This window comes from Asparagus officinalis, chromosome 1, assembly GCF_001876935.1.
Source record: "Asparagus officinalis chromosome 1, Aspof.V1, whole genome shotgun sequence".
Classification (NCBI taxonomy): domain Eukaryota; kingdom Viridiplantae; phylum Streptophyta; class Magnoliopsida; order Asparagales; family Asparagaceae; genus Asparagus; species Asparagus officinalis.
In genome coordinates this window covers 78,675,373-78,685,104 of record NC_033794.1, presented here as the reverse complement: position 1 = coordinate 78,685,104, position 9,732 = coordinate 78,675,373, and positions in this window count along the sequence as shown.

The following is a 9,732-nucleotide window of genomic DNA, read 5'->3' as shown; positions in this document are numbered from 1 at the left end:
TTCCACAGAAGTTCATCGTTCCCACGAGATAAAAGACGATCGGATCATCAACGGAGAGCAAATTCGACGCGAACAATCGAAGGAGGCACTCCATCGCTACCTTGAAGAACCCAGTTTTAAACAAAGGGGAGAACCAAATTCGTTCTCTTCTCTTTTGTAATCAAATTGTAACCAGAATTAAAGAAATACAAGTTAATTTTCTTTTATTCTTTTCATTATAATTTTTACAACATACAAAAGATGGCGACTCTGCTGGGGACTAGCTTTTCTGATGAAGAAGTGGTGGCGCAGTCCGACGTCCACCTCATGGGAACAACTGTAGAAATTCTCGTTGTAGAGTTTGACCAAGCAAAATATGAGGAAGCCTTATCCTCTGGATCGCTTAGCCCCAAGGTTAAGCACGATGTCTGCAAGATCTCCAAGGAGATCAACTCTGTTGTTGAAATGCAGAAGAAAGCCCTCTCCTTCGGCCAGGAACTTAAACTGGCTCTGCGGGTTAAAGATCCCACATCCGCGTCAGTACGACGTGCTTCAGGCCATAAACGGCCTATGGAGGAGACGAGCTCCATAAACGTCAACGACGCTGTTTCTAAGGCTTTGAAACAACCAAGAAGAACGCCACTCGCAGACGGAGAAGATCCATACGACAAGCACACCTACGTTAAAGCTGAATGTTGGCCTAACGTGAAGATCGCATTTCTAAAATTTTACCCAAGCATAGCGTTCCTAAAACAGAACGTTCGTTTCGCGGCAATGAACCCGATTACGAGCCTCGGCTGATACAGCTGAAACGTGACCCTAAATGGTGCGTTGTTCCTTCAAAACGCAGCCCTCAGAAGGAAGCTGCCAAAACTAAACGCGGCCCTCAGGTGCGCGTTCAAATAGAACATGACTCTTAAGAGTCTGTTTCACCAACCAAACGCAACCCTCAGGGGCGCGTTCAACCAAAACATGACCCTCAGAGGTCAGTTTCATCATTTAAACGTAGGCCTCGGCCTAATGTTTATAAATCCCAACGCGACCCTCGGGTTATTCTTCAAGAACGCGACCCTAGCGCTGTTCTTCAAGAACACGATCTTCAAGAGGTCCGCCAGGTTCAGAAAAGTCAGCGTGGTTTCAAAATCCACGTTCGACAAGAACCAATTTCACCCACCCAAGGGCAGGGGGTTCCATCTCCACCTCCACATCCGGGGAAAGTTTCCTCCCAAGTTCCCGACTTGCGGGAATTATTATCAAGAGGAAAACCGGCAGTACAAGCAGCTCACTCATGCCAATATGAGAGGCTTATCTTGGTAGTCCTTTCAGAATGTCATTGTTGTGCATCCGTACCTCGGCAGTCCGTGTTCGACAGGTTAACGAATGTCGTTAGGCCTGCCAAACGACAACGCCAATACAGAAAGAAGACAGCTGAAGCGGAATACCCTCAGGTCACTATCAATATGATTGGCCGAGGGAAAACCTCGCATACCGATTCTGATGAATCACAAAAAAGTCATTTCCCGAGTATTCGGGAAATTTGTGACGAATTCGAAGGAGTATACCGGCGTACTCGGACTCAGACAGGAGATATCCGTCCAGTTAATTATCAAAGATTGGCCAAGGGGATTGTTTCTGACGATGAACATTCGGCAATTACCGAATCTCAATCTTCAAGTTCTGTTGTCGCACGTGAGGTCTTTGCTTACACGACAGGGAACCATGAAGACTTAACTAAGAGAGTTGACGAACATCACGTCATGCTCCAAGTGCAACAGGAGACACTTCTTCAATTAAAGGATATGTTGGCCCAGCTCCTCGCTGAAAAAGGCTAAAAACTCGAGTCTTCCCTGAGGACTATGTCAAAGGGAAAGCAGAAGGCGCACGAACATTCAGATCGTGAGACTCACAACTTGGAATCATCTTCTAAAAATGAGAAGGATATGGAAAAAGAGTTGCATCCTCAGTCCGCTAAAGTGGATGAACTGGTGGCTCGCCTTAATGCAATCGCCAACAGAAGCGAGCTCCGCGAAGAAGGAGTAGTACGGCCTTACCCTGCCGAGTGGGATACGGCTCCCTACCCACCGAAATTTAAAGCCCCTACCTTGCAACCGTTTGATGGCACAGGATCGCCGAACCAGTACATTTACTACTTCAAATCCCAAATTGGAGATGTGGTAGCGAACGACGCCATTCTGACCCGGCTATTCATTGGAACCCTCAAGGGTGTTGCTTTCGAATGGTTTATGAAACTGCCTGTCGGATCTATCCAGAAATGGGTAGACCTGGAAAGGCTATTCTTGGCTAGGTTCTTCGAAGACAACACAGATGTCTCAGTCCCGACTCTTCTCGCAACTAAGCAGAAGAAATGAGAATCCATCAAGACCTATGTGGAGAGATTCCGCAGCATGGCGTTGCGATGCCCTTCAGGTATGACCCAATCAATTTTGGTTGAAACTTGCAGGCACAACTTGCAGACTCAACTCCTTGCTCAGATGGGAGTAGTAGAATATCGCTCCTAGAGACAACTAGTTTCGCAAGGAGAACAAGCTAAAGAGATAGTGGCACGAGTCAAAGCTGAAGAAGTGCCACAACCCAAGCCGCAGCAGCAACGCAATCAGAACAACGCCCAGCGGTCTAAGGGAAAAGAGACTTTAGCAGCTGACTACACGCGAGTACCACCGCTTACTAAGCAAGGCAAGGTACCAAATCAACAAAGAGCGCCCAAGCAGTATTCGTTTAAAGAGGAGCATGTAGATACCTTATTCCAATTGCTTCGAAAGAACAACAAGCTATAGTTGCCTGAAGTCAGGAAGCCGGATGAAGCAGGAAAGGTGGATGACCCCAACTATTGTCGTTATCAAAGATTCCTTGGACATCCTACCAGAAAATGCTATGTCTTCAATGACATTTTGCAGAATTTGGTAAATGCTAATGTGCTCACTTTAAAACCCGAGCAGAAGACCGTATCCACCAATATGATAGCGGTCCAATTCGGTGACTTCCCTCCAGTAGTAACTACGAATGGTGTTGTTCCCATTCATAAGGGAGAAATGCACCTGAAGAATGCTGACTTGCATAGTCAGAAAGACAAGGGGTTAGTACCCCTCGCCATCTCAAAAGGGGAAATCATGTGGGTCCACCCTGATCTACTAGGAGATCAACAATGGACGAATACCTCGTTCAAAAAGAAGGGAGGAAAGGCTAAGTCTTCCAACATGATTAGCCCCTCCATTACTGAAAATGATGACCACCTCAAACCTGTTACTGATTCAGAAGAAGAGAGGATTGCCCTGGCAGCATACCCAGAAGACAACCCTGGCACTCGGTCAGGAAAAGCTTACCTGAGGGATTATAACCAGAATACTCAAGAGGTTGAAGAACAGCCCCAAGACGCTGGGGGTTCTATCCCAAAAATCCAGTTGATAAAGGAAAACAAAAGGAGCTCTGATTCAACAAAAATCTCCACCAGGAATCTGGAGAATCAAGCGCTCCCTTCCAGTTCAATGTTATGACATAGTTGGCCAACATACCGGCCAGAATCACCCTATATGAACTCTTGAGGCTGTCCAAAACTACCAAGGAAGCTCTAATCGAAGCCTTAAAGAATACGGAGAGCTTTATTACTCAAGTCACTCTGATTCCCAAAGCTTCTGAAGATCAAACTTGTCGGCAATGTCTGCAAGCGGCGAGAAGTTTACCCTGCATATCGTTCACGCAAGAAGACATGCAGGTCAAACACAAGCATGACAGACCACTGTACTACACAGGGTATATCGGATCCTCCGAAATCAGTCGTGTTCAAGTAGACCCAGGCTCAGTGCTCAGCATCATGCCTTATAGGGTCATGCAGGTCCTAGGGATTCCCATGCATCGACTGAACACTACTCAGACTACCATCTTTGGGTTCAATGCTAACAGCACTCGGCCCCTGGGGAAGATCAAACTCAGGTGTCAAATCGGAGATCTTAAGTCCGAAGTAACTTGTTACATCATAGATACGGACACATCCTACAATCTTTTGCTAGGACGACCATGGATACATACAAACCATGTTGTCCCATCTACTATGCATCAGGTCATAAAGTATGCCAACGATGAAGGGGAAGTCCGAACCTTAATTGTGGAAAAATACCCCTTCCGAGGAGTGGAAAATTTTCACACTGACTCCGTCTTCTATCTGGAGTCCCAGGAGAAAGAAGATGTGGACAGTGGTAACGAAGCTGACATTGAACCAGATCCTGATGAAGATTGTCCATGGGAGTTAAACTTCGATGTAATGGGTCAGGATGAGAGTAATAATAATGTACCGAGCGAGGACGAGTGGTGCATTAATGAAAATTTTATTTTGGCGTACTTGTCTTATGTCTCATCTAAAAATAAACAAATAGAGAATGATCTTAATGAAGGTACCAACCCATGGCACGTACTGTACACAGAGGCATCGCTCATCTTGCCAATCCAGTCATCCTTCGCTTCAGATGAAGAAGTAGAAGATGCACAGAAGTCTTTCTTTAAAGTCCCATCCAAAAGGAAAGGGCAGAAGCTGATCTGTTTTGGTAAAGTCAAACCCGGACAACTCAAATGAGGAAGTTCAGAGGAAGATGACGGAGTTCCCCAATTCCATTACCATGAACCCAATCCTATACACTTAATGAAACGAATAGGGTATAACTTTAATGAGAAACAGGGTTTGAACTTCGGAAAAGGAAGACGAACACCGATCCGAATGTCTCTCACTCCTGAAGAAAAACCTCCGGACTACTATCAAAAAACCGGAAGGGGTGTGGGTTACGTCACAACTCCCCCTGCCTCGAAAAACAAAATCAGTAATTATTTGCGTCAGGACCATTCATCCGGAACATCTTCCTGGAAATCTGACATCAGTGTCGAACCCTTCTTTAAAAATCTGACTGTGAACATGGTTTCAACTAGTCATCCAGATGAAGACGCAGGGGGTGATGAAGGATTAATCAAATCAACCAATGATCATTGGATCAAACGCCTCAACATCTTGTGGGATATGTGCTTCGAACATCGCGAGCCACCCACTGAAGATAAAGTGATCCAGGTCAACATGGGAGATGAATCCAACCCCAAGCCTATCTTTATAGCCGAAGACCTATCACCATCCGAAAAAGAGGACCTTATATCTCTCATTCGAGAATATATTCTTCGCTTGGAATTATGAAGATATGCCTGGCCTTGACCCGAAGGTTGCCATGCACCATCTCAACATCGATCCGGATGCAAAACCCGTTAAACAACAACAACGTAGGTTTCATCCAGAAATCATGGAATCAATTGAGTCAGAAGTTAAAAAGCTTATAGACTCAGGTTTTGTTAGGGAAGAGCAACATCCGGACTGGGTGGCCAATATTGTCCCAGTGCCCAAGAAAAATGGTAAGGTCCGTATATGCATCGACTTTTGTGACCTTAATGCAGCTTGTCCAAAAGACGAGTTCCCGCTTCCTGTCACAGATGTTGTGATTGAAAGGACCTGTGGATATGAAAGGATGTCTTTCATGGACAGATTCTCCGGATACAACCAGATCAAGATGCACCCGGAAGACGAGAAACACACTGCTTTTAGAACACTACTGGGGGTGTATTGCTACGCAGTGATGCCCTTCGGCCTGAAAAACGCAGGTGCAACTTATCAACGTGCAATGAACACGATCTTTCACGAACATCTTCGAAAGAAGATCGAGTGCCACGTTGATGATATAGCAGTAAAGAGCCAATGTAATGGTGATCATCTTACAGATCTGAAGACAATGTTCGAGATCATGCGAGCACATCAACTGAAGATGAACCCGACAAAATCGTTCCTCGGAGTATCGAGCGAAACATTCCTGGGATTTATCGTCACCTCCAAGGGAATTTCTCTTGATCCAGAGAAAGTGCGTGCCATCCAAGACATGCCACCTCCGAAGAATCTCAAAGATCTCAGAGGTTTGCAAGGCAGACTGGCTTACATTCGAAGATTTATATCGAATATTTCAGGGCGTTGCCAACCTTTCTCTAAGCTCATGAAGAAAGGAATATCCTTTGTCTGGGATGGAGAGGAGATTAAGAGGTATCTCACTCAACCGCCAGTTCTCGTGGCCCCGATATCAGGAAAACTATTCCTGTTGTACATGAGAGCCATGGACCATTCTCTTGGGGCTTTGTTAGCCCAGAACAACGATCAAGGTCAAGAGCAAGCCATCTATTACCTGAGCAGGACCATGATGGGAGCCGAACACCGGTACAATCCAGTCAAAAAAGAATGTCTCGCCTTGGTATTCGCAATTCAAAAGATGCGATATTACCTAGTTGGACAAACAATTCAGGTTATCTCTAAGTGAATCCCTTGAGAGTTTTGATGACGAAACCATCATCTTTAAATTGTCGACTTGCAAAGTGGGTCATTCTCTTATCACAATACGACATGCAGTTCATGCCTCAAAAGGTGGTCAAGGGTCAAATACTGGCAGACTTCTTAGTCGATCACCCAATATCGGGAACGTCTAAGTTATATGAAGAATTACCTGATGAAGTCGCTGAAGCTTGTGTCACCCAGGAAGCTACGCAAGTGTGGAAGTTATTCTTCGACGGCGCGTCTAGAGCAAACCCTCATGGAGCAATCACCGCAGGAGTAGGACTAGTATTAATCTCTCCAAACGGTCACGTAATCCCAAGGGGGTTTTCCCTAATCGAACCTTGCACCAACAATGTAGCCGAGTATAATGCTCTGCTATTAGGAATGCAATTTGTTGAAGAACTTAATATTCAGCACCTCGAGGCTTACGGTGACTCTCAGCTCATCGTTAATCAAGTCTGAGGATAATACGAAGTACGTCATGAGGATTTGATCCCGTATTACTTCGTAGTGCTAGAGCAAGCTCAAAAGTTCAAAGGTTTCTTTATCGAATATGTACCACGAGCTCAGAATGCGTATGCAGATGCTTTAGCCTCACTGGCAACTTCATTAGCATTGCCACCAGACGCTGAAACAATAATTCCAGTCGCGAGACGCAAACTATATTTTTCCAAGATTCCTATGGAGGAAAACTCAGACAAAGCAACGACCGGAGAAGTCTGTATAACCTCTTTGGAGTTTGAATCTAGGGATTGGCGATTCCCGTATATTGACTATGCCATATAAGGAATTCTACCCGATGACCCTAAGGAAGCGGCCTCTATTAAACGAAAGGCCCTCCGATTCTATTATGATGCAGTCTCTCAAGTCCTGTATCGTAAGTCACATGACGGAGTTTTACTTTGATGCCTCTCTCGGAAGGAAGCAAAAGAGGCCCTCAAAGAAGCTCACGACAGAATGTGTGTGGCTCATCAGCCCGAAGCTAAATTAGGAGATCGCCTTCGACGAATTGGTTATTATTGGCCAAAGATGTTCTTAGATGCAGTTGACTACGCTAAACGTTGTCACGCATGCCAAATTCATGGGGACTTTATCCACCAAGCACCTTGGAACTTACACCCTACATCGGCGTCCTGGCCTTTTGAAATGTAGGGTATGGATATCATGGGACCGATTTCCCCTCCGACATCTAAGGGACACCGGTTCATTCTAGCTGTGACCGACTGTTTCTCCAAATGGGCGGAGGCAATCCCATTGAAAGAAGTCAAGACTTCAAATGTAATCAAGTTCATCAAACATCACATCATCTACCGTTTTGGAGTCCCGAGGCGAATAGTTCACGATAACGGGACACAATTTGTCAGCTTTGGATTTCAGAGATTTTGTGACAAATTCAGAATCCAAAGTGTCACATCTATGGCATATTATCCACCAGCGAATGATCTTGCAGAAGCTTTCAACAAAACCATAGTGAAACTTCTCAAAAAGTTTGTTTCCAAGAGCCGACGCAATTGGGATGAAAGACTCGGTGAATGTCTGTGGGCTTACCGCACGACGGTGAGGACCCCTACAAGAGCTACACCATTCTCTTTGGTATACGGCTGCGAGGCTGTATTGCCATTAGAAATCCAGATCCCTTCTCTGAGAGTCGCTATCACAACTGGACTAACAGAAGAAAAACATCAACGACGTCTGTAAGAACTTGAAGCCTTAGACGACAAACGACTTCAAGCTCATCAATAGATTAAGTTATATCAAGCCTGTATTTCTAAAGACTACAACAAAAAGGTCAAGGAACGAATTTTCAAGAAAGGCGACTTAGTTTTGGCCAACAATCCACCCATGGTGATGACACACAAAACCAAAGGGAAGTTCAATCCTAAATGGGAAGGGCCCTTCGTAATAGAATTAGTCTATTCAAACGGAGCGTATCGCATCATCAATCAAAAAGGAGACAGGCTCATGATGCCAATTAATAGGAAGTTCCTTAAGAGATATTTCCCGTAGATCATGTAGCCCCCTAAACCCTAGCTATATCAGGCTGGGGGTTGCCTATTTATAGTGTAATTCTATCTTGTATTTCGTCATGTTAACACAACACCTCTGACGATTGAAATTTTCTGGAATTATTCTAAATAATTAATAAAGAGAATTTTGATAGCATTTGCATTATTCTTCATTGTCCTGAATCAGATTTCAACAAAAGAGATGATGAAAGCCAAAATGATATCATTTTTATTTAATATTGTTAATTTGAATACAAAATGTAGACAATCGAAATAAAAATGATACAAACTTATTCCCTCCGCTAAAAGTAATTCAAATTCTAAGCATTGGGGCCCATCAGCTTAAAAGACTTGAGCTTAGACTTCAAAGCTAATATTTTATCCTCACGAGCCTTTTTGACTTCATCTGTTATCTTGCTCTTGAGCTACTCTTCATTTACTGCTGCTTCTGCAATCTCTCTTCTAATCTTGTCTGCAACAACAAGTTCATCGCAATAGCCTTTGAGAAGCCCGTCACAGTAAGCAGCTAACCCTTTTCGAACTTCCATATCACCAGCTAACTGAGCATTTATCTGAGATAGCTCAACACCAGCACGAGTAAGTTCTGCTGCAGTATCCCGGAGACCCACGACAAAATTTCCCATGTCCCCTTGTACTTGGAGATGTTCCCCACACAGGTTGGTGATACGAGATTCTGTCTCAGACAGACTTTTCTGAAGAGCCTCTTGGTGCTGTGCTTTTAAAGCTTTGGCCTGAGATAAAGCCTGATTCACTTCCGGCCCTATGTCATCGCGCTGCAGCATTAAAAGGAATTCCAATTCATATTCCAGAATAATGATGCTCTCGCGACAATTCTCGATCCACAATGCATTCCCCTGGTTCATGATCTTTGCGAAACACTCCAGCAGATGGGGTTCAAAAACCTTGTAGCTCACGTCCCCGAGACTAACGACGTCGATAGTCATTCGTATCCAATGCTCTAATTGTTTGATGAGCTCCCTCAAAGTTCTCGAGCTTAGGAATGGAGCAGTCAGATAAGTAAAGAATTTCACGTAATCAGTGCGAGTGGAGTTGTGCAAAGCCTCAGATGATAACTTTTCAGCCATATTTGGCGCTGAACCTGAGGTAGTCGGTTCCCGCCCACCGGTTGTCATTTCAATATCAGGAGAAGCAGTTGGAAGCATAGTATCCCCTCTATTCTCAGGAGATGCAGCACACGCCGACTTTATCGCATCCCCCATTAACTTAGCCATTTTCGGAGTTTTGGCTATGACAGGCAGCCATTTACAAACTTTTCTGTCATACTCGCCTTACTCAGTAGCAGAAAGAGCCTTCTTACCCGATCTTAAAGAACGAGGTTCAGGAACAGGCGCTTCTGTAGGAATC